At 40.7% G+C, this 21,954-nt stretch overlaps 1 protein-coding gene across 1 annotated transcript in view; it reads left to right on the top strand.

Annotated features, from left to right (window-relative positions):
* The window catches only part of meis1a (Meis homeobox 1 a), an 80,689-nt gene extending 68,520 nt beyond the window's left edge, over positions 1–12,169 (top strand). The window contains exon 13 of the mRNA XM_060899064.1: positions 12,125–12,169. The gene's annotated coding sequence lies outside the window, so the exon portion shown is untranslated. The remainder of the gene's footprint in view (positions 1–12,124) is intronic.
* Positions 12,170–21,954: the final 9,785 nt, after the last annotated feature.

The raw sequence follows: 21,954 nt of genomic DNA, 5'->3' as shown, positions 1-21,954 counted from the left end.
AAAACAACTCCAGTTCTATTCTAAAATAGTTATTTATTTACACGAATGAGTTTGATTTGAAAAAATAAGTAGGTAAAGCTACGAAAACTCACTTCAAAGTCTTCAGTGAATCATAACATCAAAACTAGTAGATGGAAAATTTTGCTGAATCCTTCATCAGAAACAGTGAGAGCGAGAGAACATCCCTATGAAAGTTATCTGATTGATATTGATGAGTAATCCAGTCAGAAACCGATCAGGAGAGAGAGAGAGAGAGAGAGCATGATCGCTTTCCCGTGACTCAAAAAGAAAAGCACTGGCAGTTTCCTGACGTCCCGTGAGCAGAGTTTTTACTCTGTTGTACCGACTTTAACCTGCCGTTACTCCCAAAGTACTGAACAGATCTTAACCAGATACATTTCTTTGGAAAGCAGAGATTATAAGATTTTTAACGATAGTATTCACGATAGAAAATATTCAAGAGTTAAGCAATGACAGATTTGGAAACTTAGATGAGCGTCTGCATGGACAATTTTCCCAGCACAGCCAACAAGCGTCTGAGACGCCTATTATAGCACATTATGCTCTTTACACCACAGTGCTAAGGAATGATACACTTCATGTGATGTGATTTACAGGAAATTGATCAACAATGTGGCTCTGTTCCGTCCCCAAAGCGGATTATTTTCCCATAACAGCACAAGTGTTTTATCATTTTGTCTTATACATACGATAGAAATCTGTCAATACTTGCATTTTTAGTCATTAAATTAAAAAAAGAAATATCTATTTACAGTTCAATTTAATGTTGCCAAACATCCACAAGACAATTTCCTGTTCTCGTTTGCGTTCTAGCGGCTGTAAAGGTTATGACCGCGAGAAACCTGACACTGAAGACTCCTTACATACAGTAAAAGTTAAAATAAACGTTGCTTTATAGAAAACTTCACCATATCAAGTATTATTCTGTCCAAGTTCACTGGATACGAGCAATCGTGTGCTCTGATCGGCTACTCTACTACTAGGATATCAGCTCATATACCGTGAGTAGAGAAAAACAAAATGGTGGAGCATTTTGCTGAACCAACCCAGGATGAAATAAAAACTCTACTCAAAAATAAAAACCACAGGGGAAAAAAGCAACAAAATATGGAATAAAAGTATTTGATGGTAAGAACATGTCTTTTTTTTTTCCAAGAATTTAAGCATTGAAATTTGTTGAAATTTTTTAGATTGGTTCAAAAGCCCAAAGAAGTTTGAAAATTACAGAACTGAAACATCCAAGGAAGAATTAAATAAAGGTCTAAAGCATTACCTCGACGCGACAGCAAGACGGCACTTTCTACAAAAAGACAACACTAAAGTCAATCCGTGCAGCCATCGATAGATTTTTAAGAAGTCCGCCTGTAAAAAGTGGAAATGATTTTGTTGGACGTTTTGGATAAAGTTTTTATTTATCGAATTTGCGAGAAATAAAAATAAAAATGCTCTGTTTCTTAAAATCCAGTGAATGCGGATCAAATAAAACAGTTATTCCAGTCAATCTCGTTGTACATGGATTAAAGTGCCATTCCACCATTGGATGTATTCTTTGGCATAAAATACAATATATTTTATGACATGACTAGACAGAGAAATCTTTTAGCTTCAAAATGATATATCAAACATAATTTTTTGACAACGACAAGTATATTAATTTTGCAACCAAAGTCACCTACCCTTTTAATTTCCGCGCGGTAGTGAAACGTGATGTCATCGGCAGGTTCCCCTTCTTGTGTACCACGTCACGTGTGACGTGGCACAGGTTATCAGCAATGGCAGATAGAACGCGATTTCCACTTGTCGATTGCTGTGCCGATATTCACCATCGACCATCTCCTTTGGGCATCACTTGCTATTTTCTTTCGCTTCTTTTCCGAAGCTGACAATCGCGTTCTATCCGCCATTGCTGATAATCTGTGCCACGTCACACGTGACGTGGTACACAAGAAGGGGAACCTGCCGATGGCATCACGTTTCACTACCGCGCGGAAATTAAAAGGGTAGGTGACTTTGGTCACAAAATTAATATACTTGTCGTTGTCAAAAAATGATGTTTGATATATCATTTTGAAGCTAAAAGATTTCTCTGTCTAGTCATGTTGTCATAAAATATATTGTATTTTATGGCAAAAAAATACATCCAATGGTGGAATGGCACTTTAAAGCATCTATCAGCTCGTGAATGACTCGATTTCATAGAATAACTGTTAATGTTCTTTTCTTTGTTAGCTAACATCCATGTTTTAAAAAAATATGTTTGGAACATCTGCCATACAAGTCTCCGTGTAAGTTACTGTGTTATGGAAACGGTAACATATTAGAATGAGTGCATTAACCCTCATCCTACCATGCTATTTTACACCTTAATCTTACCATGTGGGGTCCGTTTGGACCCCAATACTTTTCTTTAAAATTAAAGCTTATAAAGACAAAATCACCAGATAAGTTTTGTTCAGAACATCTTGTATTAATAACAGCAATACACTAAAGGGCCCAAGGCATAAAGAACACACTTAACCTTCATCCTACCAGCCAATTTTACATACACAAACTACCAGGCGGGGTCCGTATGGACCCCAGGAGGGAATACCTTGAAATCAATGCAGTAAGAACCAATTCAATGCAGCAAACAGACATAACTTTATTGAAGAACAAAATCCACTATGGCTGAATATCAATGATGTATTATAAATGCAATAACATTGCAATAATATTGCAATAACTAGCATACATGTAGCAAATTATAGCGCCACAAAAAAAAATTGGCATTATATACATGATTTTTGCAGCTCATGCAGCTGTAAAACATTCTGGATTACAACTTAGGTCTTTTCTTACAGAATTTAAAACAAAAAAGTAATTGTAAAATAATTTAGGGCTTTTGTTTTGCAGCCTGTGCTTATTGCAGCAGTGGGGTCCACACGGACCCCAAGAAGGAATGCCTTGGTAGTTTCATTATGGAACATAAAAGAAATAAAAGAAGTTAACTTTCAGTGTGCTATTCAATTATAAAATGAAAGACAGATAAACTTTACTCTGGGGTCCGGTTGGACCCCAGTAACAAATTAATTATACCTTCACAATGCAAAAAGCTGATCTTCCGGTGCTTTATTGTTTTAATTAAGACATAAATTCCGACAAATTCATAAAACGGTGAGGCAGTATGTCACATATTTTTAAAATGGCAAACAAACATATAGGTGCGGGGTCCAGATGGACCCCACTTGGTAGGATGAAGGTTAAAATAAACCTTGCAGATGGAGCCAGTTTGAGAGCTGCTGTTACAGACAATTAATCAACACCTTCTGAACAATCAGAATGTCTATGGTTATGGTTTTGTGTAATGTTTAAAAGGTCAATGATGAATAAATCCGGAAGCAAAGGGATTGGATATCGGCCCGGATCGGTTTCAGATCCGTGTGTGTGTGTGTGTAGACTTCGGGGCTCTCAGGTTGCCCCATGAAAGTATGTATAAGGTCAGGAAGTCGCCCTCATTTGAAGAACTAATTAGAATCATTTAACCAGGAAACAAAAGCATGCCAAAGCCAATGCGGTAGCTCCGGAGAACTCGAGGCTGCAGAGACTCGAACCGCTCGGTACGGAAATCTACCCGTGTGATAAAACACAGACAGAAGCCTTCAGTGTAAGAAGATTTCGAAAATTTATTTAGTTCTCTAGAGAAACCATAGGTAATATAAGTGTCCCATATTTAATCCTAATGATGATTAATGATACAGTAATTTAATACTCAATACCAGGCATCAGAGTCGAGGTCATTTCCTGTCACTTTGAAATTATTTAAAAGGAAACTGTGGCCAAAAATGAAATGAAATATTCCACTGATTCATCTGTAATCAATCAGCTGAAATATGTTTTGTGTCTAATGTTCGCTTATGTCCTGTAGTTGTGGCGAAAAATTTATAAGAAACTATGAACTCTAGTCTAACTAGAATTATGCACGAATCATCCAAATTCTTTATTCGGAGTGAGGAGGAAAAATTAAAACAGCAATAATAATAATTTGACCCAGTTCTCTTTCCTTTAAATTCTCTTTAGATTTATATTCTTCATGTTCCTAACTGGGGGGAGTTAGGATGATTCTAAGGGCCCAGCATTGACGGAGGGCCCTCAGGGGACAATATTAATATTATTACCATGTGTAAGTTAATTTAATAAAAAAATATCTTTAATGATTTTGTCTCTTAAAATGAACAAATACAACAACCTTCTGGTTTGGTTTTCCATTTTCCGCAAAATTTTTAGAATAGATCGTCTTTATATTTCACCCCTCTTCCTATTCATGACATGGTACAGTCTTGTGTAGGCGGAGCCAGAGCGTGACACCACGTTAGGTTTGTTGCTTTCCAATCCAGCACTAACGCTAGCCGCAAACGGGAGAAGCAGAATTGATGGTGAACCATCAGTAGATTGACACCATCATGAAGAAGTCAGGTTATTCGAAACATAAAGCGTGGGGTGGGGGGGGGGGGCAATATTATACTTTTTCATAGGGCCCAAAATTTCTAGCACAGCCCCTGCTCCTAACTACAACTCCAAATCAGAAAAAGTTGCAATGGCGTGTTGAACTTGAAATTGAAACCGAAAACTATGAACTCGAAGCAAACCGATAGCACATTATTTGATGTTTTACCTCATGAATTTTATTGTTTTTTCAAAATAAACACATTTCAATTTTGATTCTTGCTACGGTGGTGTAGTGGTTAGCGCTGTCGCCTCACAGCAAGAAGGTCCGGGTTCGAGCCCCGTGGCCGGCGAGGGCCTTTCTGTGCGGAGTTTGCATGTTCTCCCCGTGTCCGCGTGGGTTTCCTCCGGGTGCTCCGGTTTCCCCCACAGTCCAAAGACATGCAGGTTAGGTTAACTGGTGACTCTAAATTGACCGTAGGTGTGAATGTGAGTGTGAATGGTTGTCTGTGTCTATGTGTCAGCCCTGTGATGACCTGGCGACTTGTCCAGGGTGTACCCCGCCTTTCGCCCGTAGTCAGCTGGGATAGGCTCCAGCTTGCCTGCGACCCTGTAGAACAGGATAAAGCGGCTAGAGATAATGAGATGAGATGATTGCAACACATTTAAAAAAAAAGTGAGGATGGTAAGACATTTACTAATTCAAAACATTTCCATTCCTTCTCACAACACTTAAGATGTTTAGGGACTGAAGACACCAAGTGATGAAGTGTTTCAGGTGTTACTTTGTCCCATTCTTCCTGCAAACAGGTCTTAAAGTGCATATTCTGGACCAATTTTGTGTTTTTTTATATGAAAGTATGTCCCTTTACCAGGGCTTTGAACCGGTTCAAGGAACGAAAATGAAAACCGGGAACTTTTTCTATTTCACATGGAACAGAAACGAAACCAGAGACTTTATTATTTTTTATGTTCCAGAACAGAAACGCTTATTAAAAATAATGGTAACCGGTTAATACCGGTTTTTTATTCGTTCCTCAAAGTTTACGTAGCCTACAAATAAAAAAGTCATTCTTCTCCTGCGCAAGTTTCTATGACCCGCTGGGGTTCACTTCCTGTGTGACGTTCACTGACTGAATGGAGAGAGCGGGAGGGTGGACTACTATCACGTCTCCACATCTTAAATAAGAGGTAAATATTGCAGTCTATCGTTATTCAAAAACGTCAATTTCAAACACGATATCAATATATTTGTCCATGTTAATGAGAGGCTCGCGAACATTAAATGACGTTAACCTCTGTTAGCCTATCAATGCATAGGGCCTGACTAGCCTTTGGTAACACACTAAACGAATTATCTTTCATTCTTGGCACTTTTTCTGTTTGTGTAGATGGGAAGACATACTGAGAATCCAAATCACCAACATTTGAAATAATAATTGTTTTGAATTATTTCTTGTCTTATTTAATGAAGGTTGTAATAGAATTAGCCTACATTTGGCTTAAGCTGGATGAGACAGAGACATAATTTTATAGCCATTTGTTAAACAGCTGACAGGGAACGTAATTAACCGTTCCGGGAACTAATTTTTTTTTGTTCTAACTGGTTCGGGAACGTCTATTTAATGGGGGAACCCAAAATCGGAAACGTTAAAATTCCGTTTCTGTTCGGAACGAACCAATAGGAAAAAAATTCTGGTTCAAAGCCCTGCCCTTTACACACTCCTCCAGAAGGGTACTTTTGCACAAGGCCATCTGTCTACAGCAGAAAAAAATAAAATAACAAAACGCATCTGGAAAAATCCCAAGGGAGTCTGGAGCCAGATTCGTGACGTCACCTGCGGAAGCGCCAGCAGGCTGCGAGAGCTTTGCACGGTTTCAGTGCACAGCCTGTGTAGACCAAGCGCTCCCATTTCTCTCTCATTGTCCGGTCTTTTGGGAAACGATGAGTACTAATCCCATCAAGATTGGTGTTACTACACCCTCCTACGATACATCTGTTAACCATTTTAATAATTACGCGATAACGTTGAAGAAATTTGCAGAAAACCACCAGGTCGTTTTCTCATAAACAAACCAGCGCTGGCGTAGGATTCAGAGGGAGGCGTCCCGCACGCAACGTCACGAAAATCAATGTTTGCCGGGAAATCCAAATGCCAAGTTTTTTCAGAGGCGGACCAATTCGCCTCAAATGGCTCGATTTCAACTGAATTTTTCTGGTATTGCACAAGGTAAAAAAACTGCAGAGAATGCAGAATGTTACAGATATTTGACCAAAGTTTAATATAAAATAGGAGAATTACATTGATCTCGCTCTTGAATTTACCCATGATATGCACTTTAAGGTGTGTAAGAGTACAGGGTTGTTGATGTCATATTTTTCATTTCAAAATTCTCCACATGTTCTCTATTGGGGACAGAGGGGACACGCACTCTTCTTCCACAGCCATGCCTTTGTACTGTGTGTAGAATGTGGTTTTGCATTGTCTTTTTGAAATCTCCCTGGAAAAGATGTCATCTTGAAGGCAGCATATGTTGCTCCAGAATCTCACTGTACTTTTCTACATTAATGCTCCATCACAGAAGAGTAAGTTGCCTTTGCCAAGGGCAGTGACACAACTCCATACCATACCATGACACACCCTGGCTTTTGGACTTGTAACAGCTGGTAACAGTCTGGATGGTCCTTTTCGTCTTTGGTCTTGAGCACACAGCATCCATTTGCTTTAAAAAAGACCTGGAATACTGATTCATCTGACACCACTGTGTGATGGTCCATTCCAGATGCCTCCGAGCCCAGAGAAGTCGACGGCGCTTCTGGACACGGTTAACATAAGGCTTCCTTTTTGCACAGTAAAGTTTTAACTTGTGTTTGTGGATGTAACTCTGTATTGGAGTGTTTGACAAAGGTTTGCCAAAGTAATCCCAAGCCCATGTGGTTCTATCAGCTATAGATGAATGACGGTTCTTGATGCAGTGAGGGATCGGAGATCACGGGGGTTCGGATTAGGCTTGAGCCCTTGCCCTTTCCACACCAAAATTCTTCTAAATTCCTTGAATCGTTTAATGATATTATGCACCGTAGAGGGTGAAATATCCAAATCTCTTCACATCTTTTTTTGAGGAACATTGTTTTTAAACATTTCAATAATTTTCTCATGTACTTGTTGATAAACTGGAGATCCTTGGTCCATCTTTGTTCCTCAAATACAAGGCCTTTCCTGGATACTGATTTTGTTCCAAAGCATGATTACAATCACCTGTTTCAAATGACATCATTATTTAATTACAGTGATATGCAAAAGTTTGGGCACCCCGGTCAAAATTGCTGTTACTGTGAACAGTTAAGCAAGTTGAAGATGAAATGATCTCCAAAAGGCATAAAGTTAAAGACGACTCATTCCCTTTATATTTTAAGCAAAAACAATTTTTTATTTTCATTTTTACATTTTCAAAATGACAAAAAAGGAAAAAGGCCCAAAGCAAAAGTTTGGGCACCCTGCATGGTTAGTACCCAGTAACACCCCTTTGGCAAGTCTCACAGCTTGTAAACACTTTTTCTAGCCAGCTAATAATCTTTCAGTTCTTACCTGGGGGATTTTCACACATTCGTCCTTGCAAAAGCCTTCCAGTTCTACAAGTTTCTTGGGCTGTCTTGCATGTGCTGCTCTTTTGAGATCTATCCACAGATTTTCAATGACGTTTAGGTCAGGGGACTGTGAGGGCCAGGGCAAAACCTTCAGCTTGGGCCTCTTGAGGTATTCCATTGTGGATTTTGAGGTGTGTTTTGGATCATCGTCTTATTGTAGGACCCATCCTCTTTTTAACTTCAACTTTTTTACAGATGGTGTGATGTTTGCTTCCAGAATTTGCTGGTATTTATTCGAATCCATGCTTCCCTCGACCAATGAAATGTGCCCTGTGCCACTGGCTGCAACACAACCCCAAAGCATGATCGATCCACACCCATGCTTCAGAGTTGGAGAGGTGTTCTTTTCCTGGAATTTGGCACCCTTTTTTCTCCAAACATACCTTTGCACATTGTGGCCAAAAAGTTCTATTTTGATTTCATCAGTCCACAGGACTTGTTTCCAGAATGCATTAGGCTTATTTAGATGTTCATTTACAAACTTCAGATGCTGAGTTTTGTGGCTCGGACGCAGGAACGGTTTTCTTCTGATGACTCTCCCATGAAGGTCATATTTGTTCAGGTGTGGCTGCATAGTAGAACAGTGCACCACCACTCCAGGGTCTGCTAAATCTTTCTGAAGGTCTTTTGCAGTCAAACAGGGGGTTTTATTTGCCTTTCTAGCAATCCAACGAGCAGTTCTTTCAGAAAGTTTTCTTCATCTTCCAGACCTCACCTTGGTCTCCACTGTTTCTGTTAACTGCCATTTCTTAATAACATTAAGATCTGAGGAAACAGCTACCTGAAAACACTTTGCTGCGTTTTTGTAGCCTTCTCCTGCTTTGTGAGCATCAATTATTTTATTATTCAGAATGCGAGGGAGTTGCTTAGAGGAGCCCATGGCTGTTGATTTTCAGGACAAGTTTGAGGAGTCAGGGAATTTATACGGCTTTGAAATCTGCATCATCTGACCTTTCCTAACGAAGAATTTGAACAAGCCACAGCTCAATAAGCTAATTAAGGTCTGGAACCTTGGTAAAAGTTGCCTGAGAACTCAGATGTATTGGGGTGCCCAAACTTTCACATGGTGTTCCCTTTCTTTTTTCACTCTCCAATTGTACAAAACAAAAATAATACACAAATCTTGCAGAAAATGTGGAAAAGAAGTGTCGTCTTTACCTTTACACCTTTTGGTGATCAGTTCATCTTCTGCTCACTTAACTATTCACAGTAACAGACATTTTCAGTAAGGGTGCCCAAACTTTTGCATGCCACTGTATGTTACCTCATTACTAGCTGTAAATTTCCCCGTCCCAACTTTTTTTTGGAATGTGTTGCAGGACTGAAATGCAGGAATGGATGTATATTAACAAATGAAATGAAGTTGACCAGCAAAACGTGAACCATCTTGGGTCTGTTATGAAATCCAAGTCAAAGTAAATTTAGAAATCACTACTTTCTTTTTTAATTTGTATTTTCCATACCGTCCCAACTTTTTCTGATTTGGGGTTGGACTTGTTCATTGTTGTTACAGAATAATTTGCTTCATGATGAACAACTGAATAATAAGACGAGACTTTAAAGGGTCAAATGTACGGACAGTGATTTATTACCCAGAATAACTTTTGTGAAACTTCAGTCTTTATAGTACCCAGGTTCTGTAAGTCAAAGTCCCTTTCATGCCAGAATCTGGTCATCCCAGGTAGTCTCCTGTCCCAGTACTAACCAACTCTTTAAGGCGTATGGGTGCAGCACTGATCTCCGTTTCGATAGCCCTCAGTCTCTTGCCTATACAGCTAGGGTTACGGGGGGTTGGTCGGTCCTCTGGTAACTGCGAGAGTTTGACTTCCCCACTCGCATCTGTATTACAGTGTGCCTTGCCAGATGGTAGTAGGTACCATTTTATGATGGTCTTTGGTATGATCCAACCACGAGTAGAACTCACGATCTCCTGGTCAAGAGGCGGACACGCTAACCACTAGGCCAACTCACGGTCAGGTTTTGTCTCATCTCATCTCATTATCTCTAGCTGCTTTATCCTTCTACAGGGTCGCAGGCAAGCTGGAGCCTATCCCAGCTGACTACGGGCGAAAGGCGGGGTACACCCTGGACAAGTCGCCAGGTCATCACAGGGCTGACACATAGATACAGGCAACCATTCACACTCACATTCACACCTACGGTCAATTTAGAGTCACCAGTTAACCTAACCTGCATGTCTTTGGACTGTGGGGGAAACCGGAGCACCCGGAGGAAACCCACGCGGACACGGGGAGAACATGCAAACTCCGCACAGAAAGGCCCTCGCCAGCCATGGGGCTCGAACCCAGACCTTCTTGCTGTGAGGCGACAGCGCTAACCACTACACCACCATGCCGCCCGGTCAGGTTTTGTAAACAGGAAAAAAAAATATGTGGACCACCAATGTCTATCCAATCAGGATGAACGGGCGTGTCTACCCTCCTGTCAGTCATGTTGCCTGTTCATTTCAAACTTTAAGAGAAAGCTTCAGTTCTAGAATTGATTTCAATTTAATCCATCCATCTATTATCACTTATCCTGTACAGGGTCACAGGCAAGCTGGAGCCCATTCCATCTGACTATGGGCGAGAGGCGGGGTACACCCTGGACAAGTCGCCAGATCATCACAGGGCTTACACATAGAGACAAACAACCATTCACACCTCCGGTCAATTTAGAGCCACCAATTAGTCTTTGGACTGTGGGAGGAAACCTATGCAGGTACAAGGAGAACATGCAAACTCCACACAGAAAGATCCCAATCAGCCACTGGGCTTGAACCCAGAACCTTCTTGCTATGAGGCGACAGTGCTGACCAATACACCACCGTGCCGCCCGTTCAATTTAATATGAATTTTTAATAAAGAGCTACATCAAATATGTCAGGGAAGGTCAAGGCTGAGTTGCACTTCCTGTCTTTCATCTGAACTAAGTGCAAAGGTTTGTGCACCCTTCTAACAAAATGAAGAAGACAAAGAAATGCTATTTATAACATCAATACATTGAGTATGTTGGGGTTAGTAAGTTAATAAGGTGTTCCTCCGCAGGACAAGTAACAATTCCTGTATGTCTCATCTCATCTCATTATCTCTAGCCGCTTTATCCTTCTACAGGGTCGCAGGCAAGCTGGAGCCTATCCCAGCTGACTACGGGCGAAAGGCGGGGTACACCCTGGACAAGTCGCCAGGTCATCACAGGGCTGACACATAGACACAGACAACCATTCACACTCACATTCACACCTACGGTCAATTTAGAGTCACCAGTTAACCTAACCTGCATGTCTTTGGACTGTGGGGGAAACCGGAGCACCCGGAGGAAACCCACGGGGAGAACATGCAAACTCCGTACAGAAAGGCCCTCGCCGGCCACGGGGCTCGAACCCGGACCTTCTTGCTGTGAGGCGACAGCGCTAACCACTACACCACCGTGCCGCCCATTCCTGTATGTAAAAAATGATATACATTTCATGTGTGATTGTGTGAATTAACATGCAAAATTAATCTATAGAAATCATATGATTAAAAAATAACATGAACTGATTGTTATTTAAAATATCTGAAATATATACTTGAAGTGTCGATAAAACACACGTGCACATTTCACATGTGAAATTCATGTTTCACTAACAGAAGCAAAAAAAAAAAAATTGCCTTCACATCTGCATTTTTTCTGATCAGGTCTGGAGGCAGTGGGTCAAAAAAAACTTCTTTTCAAACTATTTTCCTGTAGATTTCACATTGTAGCCTGGTTACACGACTTCCCCACATTTCATTTTTAGCATCTTGTAAAGTTATTTGATTGTAAACATGTCGTGAACTAGACATATGGTTTACTTTTTTCCATTCAAAAAACATAGGGAGTGAAAACTTTTGCATTCGCATGGATGGAGTCTGGAATAAGTTTCTTGAAATAGCATTCTGGCCACATTAAAGCAGATTTAAGCTGAGCGTTAGCAAAAAAAAAAAATCTATAAAAGTTGTAGGATTTATGAATCCTGATGTCATCTTTGTGCTCTTTTTCACACTCAAGGCTCCTCTAATCAACAAGCGATGACATCATCAGGACGAAAAAGCTGAACTGGGTCTATTCAGGAAATCTCAGACTCCAATAATCCACTGGTGCAGAGAAGAATCATCTATCAACTAAAGTACTTCTGTGTGTGTGTGTGTGTGTGTGTGTGTGTGTGTGTGTGTGTGTGTGTGTGTGTGTGTCTCTTAGGGGGCACATTAAACACGGTCAGACACATAAAAAACATTCAAAGGCTGAGGCAGCCGTATAGCAGTAAAAAAAAAAAGAAAGGAAAAGGAAAAAAGACCGAGAGATATGGTCATGTCCATGCGGTCATTAAAGCGCTGAGGAGATTTACAGGCCGTGGATCAGTGCGTAGACTAACTTATTCACAGTGAGCCATCAGCGCAGAGTGAAACAGCAGGAGCACATATGATATACTGCACACACTTTCCTTTCAGCACAGTACAGCTAGACTTTCTAACCGCTGAGCGTTTCTGCTGCAGCCAAACACAGGGTTTCCTTTGCTTGTCACTTAATTAAAGATTTAGCTAGCCTTTAATTTAGCCGTGTAGGTCAGAAGGAATAAAACACTTCGGGTCATGCTGTTCCAGGAAAATAATCCACGACGGCGTGGTGTGATGAAGCGGTGTGTGTTACGCTTACCTCTCCGAATGAGAGTTTATTCCAATAAGCACCTTCCCCTTACACCACAGTGATTTGCCAAACGTTACAATTATTATCGTATTAATGAATCATTCTTTTTTTATCCATTTATAGTTATGTTTAATGTTGTGCAACATTTCAAGAGACAAGTCAGTTCATGTTATCTCTTACGTTATAATAGTGATAATCGAGGCCAATAGTAACGAGAAAATGTGGAGCAAATTTATTTAAATACAAAATGCTAAAGTTTAGAAAATTATTACGGTATGAAAATTTAATATCGGCACGTTCTTATATAACGTCCTTATAACATCAGAAATGGATGAGTTTCGTAAAATGGTTGAATGAATGTTTTTATACAGTCATAAATCACTCGAATAAACACTGAACAGCATTCAACATCTCCAAACATATCTGTCTATTTAGTTCATTACATTAATTCATCATTACATTTGTTTAGCATCTATCTATCTATCTATCTATCTATCTATCTATCTATCTATCTATCTATCTATCTATCTGGCTGTCCATCTATCTGTCTCTGTCTATTTGTTTGTTTATCTATCTATCTATCTATCTATCTATCTATCTATCTATCTATCTATCTATCTATCTATCTATCTATCTATCTATCTATCTATCTATCTGGCTGGCTGTCCATCTATCTGTCTCTGTCTATTTGTCTGTTTATCTATCTATCTATCTATCTATCTATCTATCTATCTATCTATCTATCTATCTATCTGGCTGGCTGTCCATCTATCTGTCTGTCTGTCTGTCTGTCTGTCTGTCTGTCTATCTATCTGGCTGGCTGTCCATCTGTCTATCTATCTGTCTATCTATCTATTGGTCTGTCTGTCTGTTCATCTATCTATCTATCTATCTATCTATCTATCTATCTATCTATCTATCTATCTATCTATCTATCTATCTATCTGGCTGGCCATCTATCTATCTATCTATCTATCTATCTATCTATCTATCTATCTATCTATCTATCTATCTGGCTGTCCATCTATCTGTCTCTGTCTATTTGTTTGTTTATCTATCTATCTATCTATCTATCTATCTATCTATCTATCTATCTATCTATCTGGCTGGCTGTCTATCTATCTATCTATCTGGCTGGCTGTCCATCTATCTGTCTCTGTCTATTTGTCTGTTTATCTATCTATCTATCTATCTATCTATCTATCTATCTATCTATCTATCTATCTATCTGGCTGGCTGTCCATCTATCTGTCTGTCTGTCTGTCTGTCTGTCTGTCTATCTATCTATCTGGCTGGCTGTCCATCTGTCTATCTATCTGTCTATCTATCTATTGGTCTGTCTGTCTGTTCATCTATCTATCTATCTATCTATCTATCTATCTATCTATCTATCTATCTATCTATCTATCTATCTATCTATCTATCTGGCTGGCTGGCTGGCCATCTATCTATCTATCTATCTATCTATCTATCTATCTATCTATCTATCTGGCTGGCCATCTATCTATCTATCTATCTATCTATCTATCTATCTATCTATCTATCTATCTATCTATCTATCTATCTGGCTGTCCATCTATCTGTCTCTGTCTATTTGTTTGTTTATCTATCTATCTATCTATCTATCTATCTATCTATCTATCTATCTGGCTGGCTGTCCATCTATCTGTCTCTGTCTATTTGTCTGTTTATCTATCTATCTGTCTATCTATCTATCTATCTGGCTGGCTGTCCATCTATCTGTCTCTATATATGTCTGTCTGTCTGTCTGTCTGTCTGTCTGTCTGTCTGTCTATCTATCTATCTGGCTGTCCATCTGTCTATCTATCTGTCTATCTATCTATTGGTCTGTCTGTCTGTCTGTTCATCTATCTATCTATCTATCTATCTATCTATCTATCTATCTATCTATCTATCTATCTATCTGGCTGGCTATCTATCTATCTATCTATCTATCTATCTATCTATCTATCTATCTATCTATCTATCTATCTATCTATCTGTCTGTCTGTCTGTCTGTCTGTCTGTCTGTCTATCTATCTATCTGGCTGGCTGTCCATCTATCTGTCTCTGTCTCTGTCTATTTGTCTGTTTATCTATCTATCTATCTATCTATCTATCTATCTATCTATCTATCTATCTATCTATCTATCTATCTATCTCAGTTATGCCCTATAGAGTGAAACTTCAAAGCAAACAGTAAAAGTGAATTCATTCAGTGCTACTGATGTTGCCATGTGATACACAGAACCCAAACAAACACACACACACACACACACACACACACACACACACACACAGAGCACTTCATGACCACGTGTGCCACTGGCTGGGCCACTGGGTTTATTTTGAAGAGCCAAAGGTGAAAGTGCTGTAACACAAGAGCACACACCAATCTGTTTATTGGGTTGAAGTTATTTAATGTCTCATAAGAAGAAGTTATTGCTGTCATCACATTGTGACATTAATAATAACAACAGCTAGAAAAATTATGCAAAATAAATAACCAAAAATATTGGAAATTATCTATTTTTCTTTCTCATTCAGAGTAAATATGGCTATTTATTTTTTTTCGCGGTCCGGTTTCCATCAAATCCTGCGCTCTGACTGGCTGGCGAGCGGGTCCGCATCCTGCGGTACTGACCCCAGTTACGGACCCCAGTTATGGACCTCTGGTGACTCGCTCATTCACAACAGCAACAAACATAGTAGCAATTTTTGTCAACATTTATCTTTTTTATAAGATTTATTTATAAGATTTTTATCAAAAATCTTATAAATGTTTGCCAGCATTTCTCAGGAGAATAGCATTAATTTTACATCATGGATAGCGATAACGACAGTGTTCACAGTGAAAGCGAGTTTTACTACCCTGAGGAAGAAGAAATAAAAGAAAACATTTCAGGAGAAAGCTAAAAACCTCTAACTTGCTAACGCTGAGCAAAAACATGGCTGAATCCTGAATGACTCAATTTTGTATAAATAGGGGACTACATAGGCGCAGGGCCGGAGTGGGCCCCTTTTTCAGCCCGGGAGTTTCATGCCCAAACCCGGCCCACTTTTTCCATGTAGGAGGACTTTGAATAAATGAAACAGCAGCTCTTACAATGCCTTTTTATTGATTATAATTCAGGCATATGTTGGTAAGTTAACAGAAAGCGCTTCACTTAAACAATATGTTTAATTCAAATTTAAATCAGATAAATATTTAAAAGGTAAAAAATGTGATAAAGATGAAAACGTATTTACCTTTGTACAGGAGCAATAATTTGTAATTAAAATAATTTGAAATAAAAATTGCATTTTTCTTCCCAATGCTCTATTGTTATTGTTTAGATTTACACTAAACTCTTAAGTAGCTTGACTACATGCATATATAGTAGGCTACCTACCGCATCAAACGCCTCCTAAGCAGTGCACTGGTTTCTGCAACTTTATTAATAACGGTGTCATTGTCTACAGACATGAGAATTTCCTTCTCTGTGTACATTAACGTGAAGGCCTCCAAGAGTTCCTGAGACAGTGAGCTTCGTAGCCTATTTTTCACGCATTTTAATGTAGAGAAGCTCCGCTCGCATGCAACCTGAGTGCTTGAAAGGGTCAACAGAAACTTATATGCCAGCCCAATTACATGGTAAGCATCTGTAAGGAGGTTATACTGTGAGAGGATCAGATAAACACAGATGGCCTCCTCGGGATCATCAGTAGCGTCAGAAGGGGTTTGCTGCTCCGACGCTACAAAAACATTCCATTAATGAGATGCTACTTAATGGGAAATTTGGTCTCTGCATTTATTCCAATCGTGCTTTAGTGAAATGCATACAGTGAATACACAGTGAGGTGAAGTACACACTAAATTATACCTCTAAATTATGTCTATTATTGTCAGCTTGAAACTGGATATTTGTGATTAATGGTGTGTATTGGGCTCTACAAAATAAACTAGGCTGAACTGACATTGCAAACATTGCGCAATAGCCTTACACTGACAGTAGGCTACAAAATTATTTCCATATCTCTCTTTACCGGCTGCAACTGAGGTCTGTCCTCTGGAAAACAGGTCTGTTAATTTCGCACATTTGGCAGCATCAACGCCTTTCTTCTTTTTGTCCTGGCCTTTTTGGCTCCACCTGGCCTCTTCCTGCCCTCCATCATCACTGACTGATGCTTCGCACTATTCTGTTGCTATATTTAATTTTACGGCTCCAAAAAAGACGACTCGTGGGCCCAACCAACTTAAACATTTGGGAGGGGAGAATTCATCAGATGGTAGAACCCATCTAATCTACTGCTCTGTAGGGGCTGCGCTGTCAGATGAATGGAGAATGAATGCAAGAAGAAGATTAAATAAGTGTTAAAATTATTTTTTCGATCCAACCGGCCCAAATTTGAGACTGACATGAGCCGGCCCATCGGGAATCCTCCCGAATCTCCCGATTACCCACTCCGGCTCTGCATAGGCGGCAAAATGTAGTTTTTTTCCTGCCATGGAAGTGCACTTGTAGACCGAGGAGGAAGCCATTTGCATTACAGCCGTGAATGAGGATTCAAAATAGTGGCTTGGCTCCACTTGGCTCGGTTTTCCCTTTCGGGCGCTCTCGTTTTCTGTTAGAATTTGGTAAAGAAAAAAATAAATATATTATTTACCAGCTTAAGGTCGGTCCGTATGGTGAAATACCGTGACCTCGGCCTTGAATACTGACCTCGGCCCAGAGGGTCTCGGTCAGTACTTTCAAGACCTCGGTCACGGTATTTCACGATACGGACCAACCTTAAGCTGGTAAATAACATATATTTATTTTACTATCCAGTAGCTTTGTGTTGATGTGACTTAAAATATATTTACATACACACATTTAGAAATACGTTTAGTTGCAGTTATTGCTGCACAAGGGGGTCGCACCACATACTGAAAGCAAAGGTTCACATACTTCTGCCACTCACAGATATGTAATATTGGATCATTTTCCTCAATAAATAAATGACCAAGTATAATATTTTGGTCTCATTTGTTTAACTGGGTTCTCTTTATCTACTTTTAGGACTTGTGTGAAAATCTGATGATGTTTTAGGTCATATTTATGCAGAAATAGAGAAAATTCTAAAGGGTTCACAAACTTTCAAGCACCACTGTAACTTTACATGTAGATGTAATCTATTTGGAATTTTTATGCACATGTATGTATATCCATAATATATATAGGATATAAGCAAATACATACTGTTACATTCTCTATTTCTAAATTAAATTTAGGATTAAATCATGTGAAATATACTGCTTATGGCACGACTTGGCTATATATTGGTTATTCCACATGCTTAGAAGAAAACTAAAACTATTAGGTATGATATAAACATGTCTTGGATAAATACCAAAGAAGAGGATTACACAACTAAAAAAAATACTCTGGATCATAAGCTTTACGGTACAATCAGAGATAATTTCTGTTATTATACAAATGAGAATAATGTGTAACTCCATCATCATATCTTTTGTATTAACAATGAGAAAACTCAGGTCTTCCTTAAATTCAAACAAAACCCCAAAAATAGTGCCCTGATGTACCCCTCACACGCTTAAATTAAAAATAAAACTGTATAACAACAAATTCTCTCTCTATTTGGCATATCAATGCAGTGACATGGCCGCAAGGTTTCTAGGGAAGAATTACAGTAGAACATGCAAACTCCACACAGAAAGGCCCATGTCGGCTTTGGGGTTCGAACGCGGAACCTTCTTGCTGTGAGGTGCCAGTGATAACCATTACACCACCATCTCGCCCATAACAACAAGTTATCCATTTTAAGTGTTATTGCTAAAAATAAGTTTATCTGGGCACAGTTATTGGCACTGAAACCAGATATCTACTTGTGACATAACCAGCACACTAGTACACCGTTTACCTTTGTTACACAGAGCCATCAAATAAAGGCTTCTAATTCTTAAAAAAAAAAAATCCCCAGGCGCCACTGTGCTCTCTCTCTCTCTCTCTCTCTGTGTACATTTTCACTGCTTCAATGATCAGTCTTATTTTTACAGCCTTGACACTCTTGACACTCGGGCATCTTTAAGGTTGTTTACAACAATTTAGAAGAGACGTATCCTCTAGATCTCAACTTCAGTAAGTCATGTAGTGTGTAAGTAATGTCATAATCTTGGATTCTCTCGCGTAATTTGTTCTCAGAGTACGATATTTATAATCACGCTACCTGTTGTCACCCAGATGAGGATGGGGTTCCCTTTTGAGCCTGGGTCCTCTCAAGGTTGCTTCCTCATGTCGTCTGAGGGAGTTTTTCCTCACCACTGTCGCCTCGCCACAGGCTTGCTCATCAGGGCTAAAATTAGCTCATGTTTAAAGTCTTTAATTTTCCGTAAAGCTGGTTTGCGACAATGTCTGTTGTTAAAAGCGCTATACATCCATCCATTATCTGTAGCCACTTATCCTGTACAGGGTTACAGGCAAGCTGGAACCTGTCCCAGCTGACTATGGGCGAGAGGCGGGGTACACCCTGGACAAGTCACCAGGTCATCACAGGGCTGACACATAGAGACAAATAACCATTCACACTCACATTCACACCTACGGTCAGTTTAGCGCCACCAATTAGCCTAACCTGCATGTCTTTGGAGGAAGCCCACACAGATACAGGGAGAACATGCAAACTCCACACAGAAAGGCCCCCGCCGGCCACTGGGCTTGAACCCAGGACCTTCTTGCTGTGAGGCGACAGTGCTAACCACAACACCACCATACAAATATTAAATATTATAAAAATTATTATATTAAATTAAATTAAATATTAAATATAAATATAAATATTTAATTAAAAATTAAATATTAAAAATAATCTGACTTGATATTTGAACCGGGCAGCATGGTGTTGTAGTGGTTAGTACTGTTGCTTCACAGCAAGAAGGTCCTGGGTTCGAGCCCAGCGGCTGGCGAGGGCCTTTCTGTGTGGAGTTTGCATGCTGTCCGTGTGGGTTTCCTCCGGGTGCTCCGGTTTCCCCCAAAGGCATGCAGGTTAGGCTAATTGGTGGCTCTAAATTGACCGTAGGTGTGAAAGGTTGTCTGTGTCTACAGTATGCGTGATGACCTGGTGACTTGTCCAGGGTGTACCCCACCTCTCGCCCATAGTCAGCTGGGATAGGCTCCTGCGACCCTGTAGGACAGGATAAGCGGCTACAGATAATGGATGGATGGATATTTGAACCTCGGAGAGAGTAAGATCTCAGTGCCGAAAAAGAAAGAAAGCACAACTTTATTCATCACACACTTGTGAAATTTCCTCTCTGCATTTAACCCATCTGAAGCAGTGAACACACACATACATACCCAGAGCAGTGGGCAGCAATGCTAACAGCGCCCGGGGAGCAGTCGGGAGTTCGGTGCCTCGCTCAAGGGCACCTCAGCCCAAGGCCTTCCCATATTAACCTAACCGCATGTCTTTGAACTGTGGGGGAAACCGGAGCACCCAGAGGAAACCCATGCAGACACGGGGAGAACATGCAAACTCCGCACAGAAAGGCCCTCGCCGGCTGCTGGGTTTGAACCCAGAACCTTCTTGCTGTGAGGTGACCGTGCTAACCACTTACACCACCGTGCCGCCCGGTTCAAATGTCAAGTAAGTTTATTTTTTATATTTGCATGGTGGTGTTGTGGTTAGCACTGTCGCCTCACAGCAAGAAGGTCCGGGTTTGAGCCCCACGTCCAACAGGGGCCTTTCTGTGTGGGCCTTTCTGAAGGAGATTTTATTTTAAATCGAAAAACAATCTGAACAAGTACGAACAAATGAATAACCAAACATGTCTTGTATGGATATTATCTGTCAGTATAAAAGAGTTGGCGGCATGGTGGTGTAGTGGTTAGCGTGGTCACCTCACAGCAAGAAGGTCCGGGTTCAAGCCCCGTGGCCGGCGAGGGCCTTTCTGTGCAGAGTTTGCATGTTCTCCCCGTGGGTTTCCTCCAGGTGCTCCAGTTTCCCCCACAGTCCAAAGACATGCAGGTTAGGTTAACTGGTGACTCTAAATTGACCGTAGGTGTGAATGGTGTGTAATTTCAGTCCTTTTTACAGACCCAGCAGTAACCTTTGTACACTGCTCCACCCTTTAACTGCGCAGGCTACATTAACATTACAGCTAGCATTTGCTGTCATAAGGAACGTCACTTCCTGAATATTACACACACACACAGACACGTACAAACACATTAAGCGTACATATATACTAGCCAGCAGAGTTCATCTCTGCGTGTGCGCGCGCACATCATGCTCTAAAACATGGTTTGTGCTCCTACAGCTTATTTGTGCAGTTATGTGTATTTACACTGAGACCATCTGGCCAAGAAGTGCACACGCGCGCGCGCACACACACACACACACACAAACTGCCTTGTGACGCCTCTGAGATCATTCCATTCATTAGAGATGCGCAATTAATAATGCTAACCCTGATCTATGCTGACCTTTTAGCCTCGAAGCAGAGAACACAGAGTTACTGTACGCTGCCTTCATGTGCTATAAGTTTCAGACCTAAAGTTAACTTCAGTGTTTGTCTCATCTCATCTCATTATCTCTAGCCGCTTTATCCTTCTACAGGGTCGCAGGCAAGCTGGAGCCTATCCCAGCTGACTACGGGCGAAAGGCGGGGTACACCCTGGACAAGTCGCCAGGTCATCACAGGGCTGACACATAGATACAGACAACCATTCACACTCACATTCACACCTACGGTCAATTTAGAGTCACCAGTTAACCTAACCTGCATGTCTTTGGACTGTGGAGGAAACCGGAGCACCCGGAGGAAACCCACGCGGACACGGGGAGAACATGCAAACTCCGCACAGAAAGGCCCTCGCCGGCCACGGGGCTCGAACCCGGACCTTCATGCTGTGAGGCGACAGCGCTAACCACTACACCACCGTGCCTCAGTGTTTGTTAAAATTATAATTACAAGCGAGAGCTTGGGGAGGCGGCACGGTGGTGTAGTGGTTAGCGCTGTCGCCTCACAGCAAGAAGGTCCAGGTTCGAGACCCGTGGCCGGCGAGGGCCTTTCTGTGCGGAGTTTGCATGTTGTCCGCGTGGGTTTCCTCCGGGTGCTCCGGTTTCCCCCACAGTCCAAAGACATGCAGGTTAGGTTAACTGGTGACTAAATTGACCGTAGGTGTGAATGTGAGTGTGAATGGTTGTCTGTG

The sequence above is a fragment of the Neoarius graeffei genome, chromosome 18 (assembly GCF_027579695.1).
Source record: "Neoarius graeffei isolate fNeoGra1 chromosome 18, fNeoGra1.pri, whole genome shotgun sequence".
Lineage (NCBI taxonomy): Eukaryota > Metazoa > Chordata > Actinopteri > Siluriformes > Ariidae > Neoarius > Neoarius graeffei.
This window is presented reverse-complemented; position numbering and strand designations above follow the sequence as displayed.